The following is a 14,426-nucleotide window of genomic DNA, read 5'->3' on the forward strand; positions in this document are numbered from 1 at the left end:
CAGAGCAGACCAGCAAAAGAACAGAGTAAAGACAACTCTTCCAAGGAATGTCAATTATCATAGAAACTAAAACACAAAAATACAGGCAGTCAGGGAAAACTTCGGTGCCTCCTTTGCCCACCCCACTATCCTTCCACCCCAAAATGAGCTATCTGCAGAATTTGTTTCCAATCCCCAGGGATGTGTTTGCAGCCCGGATTTGGGGGGGGGGGGGGGTGCCAACGAAACGCAAAACCTGGTATTCACACTCAAGGAATTCTGAGCCAGACCTTACCTACTTGAATGGAATATTACTTTTCTCCTTCCCCCTGGCAGTTGCCTATTGTCCCCAGTTGCAGCTGAACCTCCAAGGGTATGCCAAGAGCAGCTCAAGTACAGTCTGCATTTAATTTAGACCAACAGCAAAGCACATGGAAATACCTTTTCACCCTGGGAATGCCAGAAAAGACATAAACAATTCCAACCCAAAAGAATCCAAAGGGGAAAAAAGTCACTCTTTTCCCCTCTCCTCTGTTGGTCTCCCCTTGACCTATTAATGCCCATGCCCACCCAGTCATACTCCAAGCAGAGGGGAGTCTACATAGAATCACAATCTAAAGGTGGAAGGGTTTTCAGAGACCACGCAACATACCCTTGACTTCTGTTAGAGGAACCACTTTCAAGCTCCTTAGTTCCAAGTTTTTAGATGCAAACCACTGCCCTGGGATCCGTTCCTATCCCCATTATCACTTCTCACTCGCCAGAACAGCAATTTCAGCTTACTCTCCTCTGCCTACACCCAGTATTGACGTTAGGTCCCTCATCTCTGTCTTACTGTCCCACAACATACCACATGGGAGCTGTTCATTAGTTAATAATAGTAATAATAATAAATAGTAATAATGTAATTAACCCTTAAACATTCACACTATGCACCAAGTACTCTTCTAAATGCTTATATACTAAACATTAACCTACTCCGAGCTGTAATGTCTAAAACTAACTTCTGGACATCAGCCTAATGTTGAACATTAACACATACACTTCAACATGGGTGAGTAAGTGATGACCATATAGAAAAACACTGCAAAAGAAGAATGTACAAAGGTCTTATTTTTCTCCTAAGGGCTGAATTTAGAAAGGTTTTGTATTAAAACCCAAAGTGTAATTTGTTTTCCTGGCTCACTCTCCCCAGGGGGAGCCTTCTAGGAGTTACAGCACTAGAAATCATGCTGTGAAGCCCTGGCAAATTTACCCTGTACTCTTTGACTGTCCTGACGGTGGCAGGAAGCAGACATTCCTATCAAAACAGGTGCCAAGTTGTGAAATGAAACAGCCAATAAAAGTAAATAACTTTTTTTTTTAATCCTAGACATGAAAAAGATCACTACAAAGGAAAGAGAAAACATGAAGAGGAAAAGGAAGAAACACAAAAGGAAAACAATGAAAGGAAGTCCCTCCCTGGCAGTTAAGAGGTTTTAAAATTGCCCATCTGTAAGCGTAGAGGGTCACACATTTCTCTGGAGTGTCAGGCTTGTTTCTGTTTCCCATGCCAGGGACAGCTCCTGTGACTTCTCTACTTACACGGAGTAAGCAGACAGCTGTAAGGCAAAGACATGATGATCTGTCTAAAGAAACTAGAAACACAAAGAACTCAAAATCAGCATCCCAGAGAAAAATCTGCCTCAAGGAAGCCTCAGCCTTTAATATGGAATTTTTAACCACCACTCACATCCACCTTGCCATGTTCTGGCTTACAAAGCACTTCCAAGCTCATGATCTCGGGCAGGACAGGAGCACATGATGCTGTCTGGCTGACCACAGTGAAGAGCAGGGAGACGAGTCCAGCTCCGAGCCACCGGAGAGCATGCTCCCAGACCCTTCTCAGTGCTCTTCCTGCTTCTAAAACCAGACCCTCCTGCTCCCAGGTAGGCTCAGTATGTTTGGGGAATGGGGTTATGTTTTTCTCCAACTAGGTGATTATAATCTTTCCAGTGAGCAGTATTCCCTTGATCCTAAGGCTTACTTTGGCCAAAAGCATCCCATTAGATAGCATCAGACAATTCCAACAGAGGCTCTACCCAGGAGCTCTCATTTATAAATGTACCACTAAGACCACTACCTAAACCTACCTCCTACCCCAGATCACCAGAGGGAAGAGAGGTCCCTTTGTTGTTTAAAGGTAGAAAGGGAATGGAGGATATGGTTTATGAAACGGCTCCACAACAGTACGGCTCCACAACAGTGGTGCCCATCCTTCCATATACAGGGCTGCATTAGTCTGCTCACAACAAGTACCACTGACCGAGTGGCTTCAACAACAGAACTTTATTTCTCACAGTTCTGGAGGCTGGGAAGTCCAAGATCAAAGTACTAACCAATTCGGTTCCTGATGAAATCTCTCTTCCTGGCTTATAGGCGGTAGACTTCTCGCTGTCATCACATGGCCTTCCCTCAGTGCCTGTGTGTGCAAAGAAATCTCTCTCTCCCCCTTCTTCCAAAACCACTACTCCCATCATGAGGGCCCCACCCTTATGACCCAACCTAATCTAATCCTAATTACTTCCTGAAGGCTCCATCTCCAAATATGATCACCTCAAGGGTTAGGACTTCAACATTTGCATTTGGGGGGAACATAAACCTTTAGTCCATAGCAAATGGATAGGGACAAAAGGAAGCAGGGAGAGAAAAGATTGTAAGGATCCTGTCATCCAGTGGCAAAGAACCACCAAATATTTGGTAGATATAATTAAATGTCCCCAAGTTTTTCTAACTCAGTTCCCTGACAGCTGAGTCTTCACCTCCCCATTTCTCTCTCCTAAAGAGTCATCAGACCAGAAGAACCTATTTGTATTACAAATGTATGAAAAAACTTCACAGAAGGGGGTGAGGGAAAAGGAAATGATCTAAGTAATTCTAGAAATGAGTGGAGGTCCTAAGACCAAAAGGAACCAGACACAGATATTTTACTGTAGTTGATAAAGTTGTTCCCGAGGAAGGAGGGTTAACAATGCTGAAAGCACACGTATACTGCAACTGGTCAAACAAGTAAACAGATGGCGGATGGGTGGGGCCTTATTTCTCACTGGAGGGAGTGGGAAGCTACAGATATGCAAGGGCAGAAGGGCTAGAATGATCTAATGATAGTGGATTCAAGTTGGAGACATCAGCGTGAACTCATGTTCAGCACAATACAGATACAGATAATTACATATTTATAAATAGAGTATATACATGTTTTTCCTTGCTCTGTCAGCCAAGAGGGCTTAGAAGCAACAATATTACAGTAGCCATGGGCACACCCGGCACCCAGATCTTGCTTTATAATGCCAATAAATTCTCTAGTAAAAGGAACCAGGGATGCTTGAGGAAATGGCTGATTCCAGGAGGGGGGCAGGAAGTATACAAAAGAGCCCGGAGCATCTTGTAGTGTCAAAAAGTAAGGAAGTGCTTTAAAAAATAAACAAAACAAACAACCCACAATGCCCACAATAATGGAGATATGTGTGAGAGACGTGGAGCTTCCAAAGGCCAAAGCTGGAACACACTGAGCAACAGATAATGAAGTGTTAAAACCCAAAGTATAAAAATAAATACCTATGAGTACATACATGCTGATATAAACAAATGATTACATACATAAATGAAGAAAAAGGGACAAATCCCCCATGCATAAGAAGTGCAAATAATTGATATAGACACTTTAAAAACATTTTTTTTTAATGTTTATTTGATCTTGAGAGACAGTGAGCACACAGACGTGCGAGCATAATCGGGGGAGGGGCAGAGTGAGAAAAGGACACAGAATTAGAAGCAGGCTCCAGCTCTGAGCTGTGAGCACAGAGCCCAAGGCAGGGCTCGAACTCAAGAGCCATGAGACCATGACTTGAGCCGAAGTCTGAGGCTTAAGCAACTGAGCCACCCCGGTGCCCCTAGACACTCAGCCTTAAAGGAAGGAGAATATAATTCCTCACTCCCTGAGGCTGCACACACTGACTTCCTGAGAGGGAACCATATGGAAACAAGAATAAATAATAACTTTGCAGTGAATAAACCTGGCAACATGGCTTCAGCCAGGTCCATACTTCACCAAAGTCAACATCAACAGTGAGAAGTCATAATGATAGAATATACTGTGATGAAAATGGCACTTTACTCTGTCATCTTCCTCTGTCAAACCCCTAGCCCTAGTGTAATCATGAGAAAAGTCTAAGACAAACAGCAATAGAGGGGCATCCTATAAAGTACCTGACCAGTACTCCTCAAAACTGTCAGCATCACCAGAAACAAAAAAAGTCTCAAGAAATTATCACAGCCCACAGGAGCCTAAGAAGACAGGACAACTACACATACTGTGGTATCCCAGATGGAATCCTGGAATAGGAAAAAGGCATTAAATAAAAACTAAGCAAATTTAAATAAAGTATGGACTGTAACTAACAATAATTTATCAATATTTGTTTCTTAATTGTGACAAACCAAACATATGATGTTAATAGAGGAAACTGGGTGGGTGGTATATGAAAACTCTCTGTACTATCATCACAATTTTGTTGTAAATCTAAAACTATTCTAAAATAAAAAGGGTGTTTTATTTTATTTATTTTCTATTTTTTAAAATTTACATCCAAATTAGTTAGCATATAGTGCAACAATGATTTCAGGAGTAGATTCCTTAGTGCCCCTTACCCATTCAGCCCATCCCCCCCCCACACCCCCTCCAGTAACCCTTAGTTTGTTGTCCATATTTATGAGTCTCTTGTGTTTTGCCCCCCTCCCTGTTTTTACATTATTTTTGCTTCCTTACCCTTATGTTCAACTGTTCTGTGTCTTAAAATCCTCATATGATTGAAGCCATATGATATTTGTCTTTCTCTGACTAATTTCGCTTAGCATAATACCCTCTAGTTCCATCCACATAGTTGCAAATGGCAAGATTTCACTCTTTTTGATTGCCAAGTAATACTCCATTGTATATATATATATATACCACATCTTCTTTATCCCCTCATCCATGAATGGACATTTGGGCTCTTTCCATACTTTGGCTATTGTCGATAGTGCTGCTATAAACATGGGGGTGCATGTTTCCCTTCAAAACAGCACACCTATACCCTGTGGATAAATGCCTGGTAGTGCAATTGCTGGGTCGTAGGGTAAAAGGTTGTTTGTTGTTGTTGTTGTTGTTGTTTTTAAGTAACATTAAATAAATAGGCCACCAGGCAGTCAAACTCACTGTGGTGGTCATCGTGGTCACTCCAGAGCCAACACCTGCAATTCCTGACCCATCTCCCACCTCTGGCCTGGTGGATGGCCAGAACAGAAATACTCATGTCCTTCAACAGGTCACTAGGCATACCACCCTGGTTAGAGCTCAAAACACTGCTCCTGGATAATACCTCTGCCAGAAAAACAACAAGGTACATCATCTTCCAGGACGCAATGAATACAGAGCATCCCATCACAGGGACCTGAAGAGAAATCCAGCAAGTTCCTGAGTTCAAAGGCTACACACGGTGGCATGTATATTATACAACCTGAAGACAGTTTCCCATAAGACAAAGAGGACAGGTAAATGACTAAGAAACTTGCAAACTACATCTCGTTCATGGAAGGAAGAATGAGCAAGTAGACAGCTGGGCCAACACTGAAGCTATCTATACCGTCTGCAGAGAAGGCAGCATGGGGGGCAGAGTTTAAATGGGGTATTAAACAAAACCTATTCACCAATGTTGCTTATGGACTAACAGAATTCTACCCCCTTCCTCCTCCATCTCAGACCCAAAGAACATTATTCTCCAAGAGAGAAACATTAATTGGATGAAAAACAGAAGAGCTGAGTTAGTCACAGAGCAGGAGAAATCAAACAGGAGAAAACAGAGAAATAGAAAGGGATTGAGAGCAAGAAAGTAGTCATGCAAAATGAGTGATGAGATGGAAGCTATTATATGGAACAGGATATTAATTACACTCGCTTGGCTATTAGAAGCCACAGTGACAGGAAGCTTGGACCAGGGTATCATTTGGGCTGAAGAGAAGGAGGGGCCAAGTTAAAGCCCCATTTAAAACATTCCTTAATAAGCACCACCTGAGGACTCTGGTGCGCTGACCTGAAAGCCAGAGTCTCCTTTCCTCCCCAACCATACTCTTCACAGCTGTTCCGTTCTTATAAACACTTGTCCCTCTGACAGGCCCTGAGGTCTCAGACACCTTAGACTGTCACCTGCTAGAGCCCAGGCTGTCACTACCCTGCTTCGATCTGGACCCATTGCTGCCAAAGCCCTAAGCCATTCGGCTGCAGGCGATGTCTGCCAGGCAGTGACACAGATTCAACCCCAAGACCCACCAAACACCCAGGCAGCATCTCCCCAGACCCTCTCCCAGCTTCCTCCACAGCAACTGTATTTTCACATTTCCATGATTTTTTTATTTTAAATTAATGTCTGTCTCCCCTATCAGACTATAAAATCCATGAGAACAGGAACTATACCGGGTTTTGCTCACCATTTTACCCCCAATTCCCTACAGCATATGTGACAGTGCGATTGTTTCCGGAATGAATGAATGAATTAATTAATTAATTAATGGAGACTCCTTCACCCACAGCAATCTGAGACCTCCAAAAGGAAAAAAAAGTACATTTCAATTCTGAATGGCTAGCACAGAGTTTAATCCTGGAATCCGTTTACCCATAGAAATGGCAGTATAAATAGTGATTCGATGTCTGGTGCTATCAATCAAACTAGATACATAATTAATAGTACAGTAATAAATAATACCAATCATTCCTTGAACATTTACCAAGCATCAAGTACTACACTAAGCACTTTTAATACATTATTCAGCAACCCTGCCAGGGAGGTTATTACTTATTACCATTTACAGGTGAGGCAACTGAGGCTCAGAGAGGATGAATCACTTACCCAAGGTTACCCAGATAGCTGTGTCACAGCCAGAAGTCACCTAGAGCTATCCGACTCCAAAGCTCACTGTCTTCATGACTCCGGATTTTGACCACCTAACAAGTACAATAGATGTTGGTTGGGGGCCTAGAACCTCTAAGCACCATTTACGACACTAAATCCCCAGGACAAAGCATTCTAACTCCAGACAATCAACGAATTGCAAAATAAATATCTAGAACTCATCTGGGTGATAGGTTGAGGACCATCTGCAGAAGATCACGAGGAGAAAGGAGGCTGAGGCTGCGGTTGCTGGGACCGTGCCTAGAGAACAGCAAGGAACACCTCTGTGTGCGCCCCAGCAGTAGAGACGAGACGAAGTCCCAGGTCACACTGACAGCAGGCGTCTCCAAGAGCAAGCACTCACCCAGAAGGCCTTCCCAAATATCTCCAATTCAAGCCAGAGAGAAGATGGCTGGCCGACTGCTACAGGCCCAGACGGCAAGGAGGCCATGTTAAGAGCAGAGAAGAGGGCTAGGGTACAAGAGGATGCTGACTTAGTGGAAAAGGAAAGCAGAATGCTAAGTGCTGTCTGGAATTCTAAGGGGAAAATGAGAATATTCTCACCACCTCTTTAAGGTACAATAGAGCAGCCCTGGGAACAGAAACATCTCCCCACCCACGAGAGAGAGACTGGGCAGGCCCTGCCATGAACTCTGGCCCATGGAAAGTGATGATGGGTTTCCACCCCAAAATATGAAGAGTTTGGATGCTGTCACTCCCATAATTAACAAACTGAAAAAGGGCTGGCCACTTCATGGGGCCACCATAGGGATTAAATGAAATCCTCAGTGTAGAAGCACTTTTTCAACTGTAGTACATTAAAGAAAAAGAAGGCACCAAAACCCACTCTCTGTCGTTTTTTTTTTTTTTTTTTAACCTCTGGTATTTAAAGACTATGAAAACATGGCAACTGTTCAGTCTCAGAAAGTAGGTGGACTCACCACACAGAGGCTCTCGAGCAGACACCAACACTTAGGGAAGAAGTGGCCATCTGGAAGCCCACACAGGGCTCGCTGGGAGAGAATCATGAGGGACTGGTCTTATTCCTTTTCTGGCAGGGCTGTATGCTGGGAGGCCAAGAACTGATCCTGCAGCCAGATTTCTGAAAGGCACCTTAAGGTTTCTCTTGGAGTCTTTGGTAAGTCCATGGAGACATTTACCAAGAACCCACCCCATGGAGGGTCCATGCTGGGCCCTGAGTCAGACAACAGCAATGAACAAAGTGTCAAGGCAGGAATGGTCCACACTGCCTCCAACGTGGGCACAAGGAGCAGGTGGGGAGCTCATGACTGCAAGAGGACAGTCAGCATGGAAAAGACTTTAAAGAAGGCACTTGCAGGTGAGTGGCTTAGAACAACACACATTGATTTTTACTGTAACGGAGGTCAGAAGTCTCACTAGGCTAAGGTCTAGGTGTCATTAGTGTCGCATTCTTCCTGGAGGTTTTAGGGGAAAATCTATTCCTTCACCTTTTCCAGCTTCTAGAAGCTGACTGCATTGCTTAGCTCTTTGGTCCCTTCCTCCATCTTCAAAGCCAGTAGGGTAGCATTTTCTGACTCTGCTTCCTCCATCAGGAGCCTGCTCTGATTTCCGAGTGGGGAGTGCCTTCCCTATGAGAACATGTGATGACCATGGGCCCAAAGAGAACCGCCCCATCTCAAGATCCTTATTTTAATCACATCCCTTTTGCCATGTAAGGTGACATATTCATGGGTTTCAGAATTAAGAGGTAGATATCTTGGGAGGAGGACATTATTCTGCCTGCCACATAAGTCAGTCTCCAGGGGAGAAGGAAAAAAAAAAAAGTAAACATTCAGAAAGAAGCAGGGATGATATCTTGTTTCCGCTTCCCCACTTCTGATTTCCCGAGGCTGCTGCCTCCTGCCCTTGGGTTCCTTAAGATACCACTCATCTGTTCTGTCAACTGCCCTAGAAGATTCTTCACTATGCCCTTGCCCCAAACCATACACCCAGTAGGTGGTAGACAGGAGATTTACACCCTAAAGCCCATGCCCTCAACCATGAAAACCATAGAAACCCAGGAAACACAGGCAGTGAGTTCAGAGTTAAGGGGCCAAACAGATCAGCAGACTGGACAATGGGTGAGGCCCAAGAAAATGAAGTTTAACAAGGAGAATCCAAGGCCCTGAAGAAACTAACTGTTTGACTCCAAGATGATAAGGCACAGGAGGAGCAAATCTTGTTTTTTTAAGAAAAAAAGACTTGGGAGGCACCTGGGTGGCTCAGTCGGTTGAGCTTCCGACTTCAGCTCAGGTCATGATCTCACACTCCGTGAGTTCGAGCCCTGCATTGGGCTCTGTGCTAATAGCTCAGAGCCTGGAGCCCGCTTTGGATTCTGTGCCTCCCTCTCTCTCTGCCCCTCCCCTGCTCGTGCTCTGTCTCTCTCTGTCTCAAAAATAAATAAAAACATTTAAAAAAAAATTTTTTTTAAAAAAAAAGAAAAAAGACTTGGGTCATAGCTGAGAACAAATTTGCTGTGAGACAGATGATGGTCAATGACCACAATGATCTCTGGAAATTAAACATCCAGATTCAGCAGGGCAGGGCAGACTCCCTGGAAATCAACAACAAGTACCCCCAACTATCTCAGAAGTGTATCTTCAGCCCAAGCACACAGCCTCCAGGGAACACGCAGGGAGTCTTGGGGACAAAAGAGCCACCAGTCCAGCAGCCACAATAGCCAAATGGACCCTGCTGATCAGTGCTGTCACTGGTGAGTTAGGGAGCCCCCTCTGCTTGGGGCTATCAGCAAGAGTCTGGTTTGAGTGGCCAGGATGATTTCAGGACCCAGAAGCTAAGAGAAGGCACTGGGTACAGAGGAGGGGAACAGGGCTGAGAACAGGATATATTGTCATGAAATAGAAATACCAGAAGGGCTGCCATTTGAAAAGGGATTAAACTTGCCCTGCATGGCTCCAAAGGTTAGAAAAAGGAATCATGAGTAAATGTGCCAGGGACACAAATTCCAATTCGATCTAAGGGAAGGAAGGTTTTCTAACAGTTAGAGACACCTAAAGCTAAACCAGGCTGTTTTGATAGACAGTGAGTCTCCCGTCACTGGAGGAAGGCCAACAGGCAGGTTTGAGAAGGGACTCCGGGGTCAGCCCTTCAGTACCTGCAGGTTCTTCCAAATCTGGGAGCCAATGATTTCATCTATTTACTTGTAACAATCATCCACTTACATATACTGAGAAAATATCAAGGTGATCGGCACCAGAGATAACAAGTACAGAGGTAAGAATGGCCCAAACAGTGCTGAGAAGGGAAGAAGATAAGAGAACAACCAAAGAGCAGCGTTTTCTCCAGATCTTATCCCCCACTAAGTCCCTTGACTGGAGGGAAGCCACTCCTGCCTGCAGCTGGGGGTGGGTGTTCCGGCTCACCCAACACATCCACTCAGGGACTCCAGCCTATACAAGAAGTGAATGAGAATTACTTCAGGCACATCCTCGACGTCAGGACATACTTGTGTCATATTCTGACATGGAGAAAAACACTGACAAGAGCCCCATCCAGTATGGTAGAAATTTGATACATGTTAGTAAACTCCTTCAAAAGTTGGCCTGTGGTACAGTGCTCATTTTTGTTCTCTCAACTGTCACAGCTTATTTTCAGACTCCTGTATCAAAATACAAAAACTACAGATATCTTAACGTTTTCAAGTAAATCTGATTTTCTCCACTGAATCTGAAAAGACACAAACATGATAAATTTCACTCTTTGTAAGAAAAGGACCGCATTTTATCTTTTTAGCAAAGGAGAGAAGACACTAAAGTCACACAAGAGTATTGCGTTTAATACAAGAATTAAAAGGCACCCTCATAAGCCATGACAAAATTAGGAAGCAGAGGCTTAATATTTTGAAAAAGCAGTTTTGGTAAGTTCTATTTACAGTTTCTCTAATAGTTAACAAGATTTTTTGCAGGTCTTTAACAAATAATATAGCAACAGATATATTTAGAGTGTATTTATTTTTTCCTCTCTTTCAATCATTATTATTGAGCCTCCTCATTCCAACCCTCCAACCCCAAAGCACACACATGGATGTACATGTACACACGCATACACACTCTCACAAGCACTATGCAGACATCATGAGAAAGAGAGAGGAAGTGATAAGAAGGCCTCCACAACGCCCCCCCCCCCCCCACCTCTATTAGCCAAAGCAGGTGCAGGGAGTTCAAGAGAAAGAAGGTGGCTATCTGCCCAAGGGATCAAGTGTCATTCAGGTGATAAACAGAAAGCCAGGGTTCCTGCCCAGTGGTGATACAGACATGTCCCACATCAACAAAGGAAACAGACTGACAATTTACTGAGTGCCTACCATGAGCCAGGCACTACTTAGGGCACTCTACTTAGGTTCACATCTAACCTGACATTCTGCTCAAATGGGAAAACTTGACTCCCAAGATGGCAGACCTACTAGGCTCCATCCTGAACTCCATGGAGAAGTCACCCAGTCTCGGTGACCAGGAGTCTCGGCACAAGGCCCAAGAGCAGGTCGCTCGCCTGAAGAAACTACAGGAGCAGGAGAAACAACAGAAAGTGGAGTTTCATAAAGGATGGAGAAAGAGATGTCAGATTTCATCCAAGACAGTGGGCAGATTAAGAAAAAGTTTCAGCCAATGAACGAGATACAGAGGAGCACCCTACACAATATGGTGGAAGTGGCTGGCCTGACATCCTTCTCCTTCAGAGATGATGAGTGTCTCTATGTCATGATCTTCAAAAAGGAGTTTGCATGCTCAGATTAAGAGCTGGACTCCTATCATTTTGGGGAGGAGTGGAACCCCCAGGAGGCTGAGGAGAAACCCCAACTGAAGGAGCTGGCCCAGCGGCAAGAGGAGGCAGCCCAGCAGGGACCTGTGGTGGGGAGCCCTGCTAGTGACGACAAGGACAAGTACAGCCGCTTAATCGGCAAGGCGGCAGCCAAGGATGCCACAGGCCACATGCTACAGCCCAACAAGACCTACAGCTGTGTGCCCATGGCCAACAAGAGGGACATGTGTCCCATCAAAGAGGCCCAGGCCAAGAAGCATCCACAACAGAGCAGGGAAGAGTTGCCACCTAACCTCCCAGACACTCCAGCTCTCTGAGGTATGGCGGGGGGGGGGGGGGGGGGGGGGGGGGGGGTGGGCAGGGAGAGACAAGGCTGCTGCTATTAGAACCCATCCTGAAGCCGCACCTCCGCACCAGCTCCTAACAGCTGTCCCTCAGGATGGGGAGGCAGGTGTTTGCTTTGTCACTGTTGGAGCTTGGATACGCATGTGTTATGTCTGCTGGTGCGTGCACATGAGTGTGAATGCACGGGTGGGCATTTAATCTCTATTCTCCTTTCTCCTAGGAATTTTCTCCCCCATGGAGCTGGGATTACTTAACATTCAATAAACACTGCCTGACGCTCCCCACCCCCGTAAAGAAAATGGGAAAACTGAAGGACAAGGAGATTTAGTAACTTGGACAAGGTTATAAGCTAACAGATGACAGAGCTAGGATTCTGAGGGCATCTGGTCCATCCCAGCCCCAAGTCCCTGTTCGTCCACTTTACTAGACCATGTTAACTCCCAAGTATGCAGCCCTTACCCCGCAAACAGCAGATCCCCCCAACTAGGGCACAACCCCAGTTTCTTTAAGTGGCAAGCTCCTGCCGGCCAGAACCCCAAACCTTCTTAGCTTAAATACCTTCTGGGCTGATGGTTGATGCCATCTTACAAATAGAAGGAATTACTGCCACCTGCCAACATAGTAGAAGGCAACGCCCTCACGCAAGACAGCCTACAGTTAAGATGCTCTGTAGGGAAACTTTCCATTCGTAATTCTCTTCTAGTAGTTTTTTCAAACCAAACAACATTTTATTGGGACTTGTTTCTCTATGTTTTTCTCATAAGAAAAACAACTCCCTGGCTAGACCCAACTTACCATCATGCCTACTCTTGTTATAGTAGCTTCCAATTGTCCAAGAGAACAAAAGGTCCCAGGACCATTTGATCCTTTCCTCAAACTGCTAAGCACAGTACAAAACATTAATGCCAACCCCACCGGGAAGCTGGGAAGCTTCCTAGATTCTTCCTCTCCCTCAGGTACCACACCAGTTAATGACTGCTTCTTGTTGACCCTGCCTCCCAGGACACCTCAGCCATTCGTCGGCGATCCGGTGCTGGCTCCATGGCTTTCCATGAGCTTGCCTGGCAACCCCTCCTCTCCTCAGGCCTCACCTACCCTGACTCCCCCGGACCACGTTTCCTGTCTTCTGACCCCCTCAACCCCTCCCCACACATGTGCCAGTGCTGCCCACGCCCACTCACTGGGACTGCCCTCTCCCTTCTCTACCTCCCATCACAGACTGTGGGCTCCTGGAGGGCAGGGCTGCCCCGTAATCTCTTCAGCATTCAATCCCGAATGGCCTTCAGTGAGCGCACACACCACAGGGAGGAGGAAGCCAAATGGCAATCTCAAGAGTATTCCCCTCATGAAAGAGGAGCCAAAAGGTCCTGTGCTGACCCCTGGGAAAGGGCATAGTCTTTGGAAGTTTAGCCCTTGAAATACTGCCCAAACTTTGCTCTGGGGCTTGAAAGTCACATTTCTGAATAATCGATTCTTTGAGTCCAAAGGGAACAACTGGGCACTCCTCATATGAAGAAACAGATTTACCTCCGAGCGAGGCATTTGGGACCAAGGTCTCCATCAAAGAAAAGGAGTCCAGCTTATGAATGTATGTGTTCATCATCCCTGACATCTGGGGCCCCAAGGAAAGCTAACTCTCTTTTCCCTTTAGCAGAATAAACACATAATAGGGTGTGATCCACCCTCCACTGTTTTTGGGAAACGACTTCTTGCAACTATTTTCTTTCTGAGCATCCCACCTGCTATAAGATTTCGGCAGCACATGGATATTTAACCAGGTCACTTAACTTCCACCCCACCCTCTCAGCTCCATGCCTCTTGAAGATACTAAACAGAGTAATAATATTTTCAGACATGGGAACAAACTGTCTGAATTCCTTTTTTGAACTTCAAAATTTAAACATCATCAAAAGGGGACTGCTGTTTTCAGTAGCAAAAAGGCTACATGTTATTCTAATGAACTTTCTGATAAGAAATCCAATCCACATTAGACCTACTTTTCACAATTATTTCCCTGACGATGTTTTTGCGTGTTAAGACTAAAAGCAATTCAGAAAATAAAGCCGGTGAGAAATCCACCCCCCTCCTTCATATTTGCTAAAAACAAAGAAAAAAGCAGATCCAGGCATCAGGGAAGTTTCAGCGAGTCAAGACCTCCCATAAATGCTAAAACTTAGCTCTTGCTGCCATAACAAATGTATTAAAACTCCTCGTGTATACAGAAAGCTTTTTAAAAGTGTTTTCATGTTTATTTATTTTTGAGAGACAGAGAGAGAGCGTATGAGCGAGCGAGCAAGCAAGCAGGGGAGGGGCAGAGACAGAAGGAGACACAGAATC

At 45.0% G+C, this 14,426-nt stretch overlaps 1 protein-coding gene and 1 pseudogene across 4 annotated transcripts in view; one reads left to right on the top strand and one right to left on the bottom strand.

Moving 5' to 3' along the window:
• The window catches only part of CGNL1 (cingulin like 1), a 157,480-nt gene that overhangs the window by 114,042 nt on the left and 29,012 nt on the right, over positions 1 to 14,426 (bottom strand). The gene's annotated exons all lie outside the window — the stretch shown is intronic.
• LOC128772811 (sperm-associated antigen 7-like) lies at positions 11,376 to 12,061 on the top strand (annotated as a pseudogene).

The sequence above is a fragment of the Panthera pardus genome, unplaced genomic scaffold (assembly GCF_024362965.1).
Source record: "Panthera pardus isolate Hobbes unplaced genomic scaffold, ASM2436296v1 HiC_scaffold_24, whole genome shotgun sequence".
In the NCBI taxonomy this organism is placed as follows: Eukaryota; Metazoa; Chordata; class Mammalia; order Carnivora; family Felidae; genus Panthera; species Panthera pardus.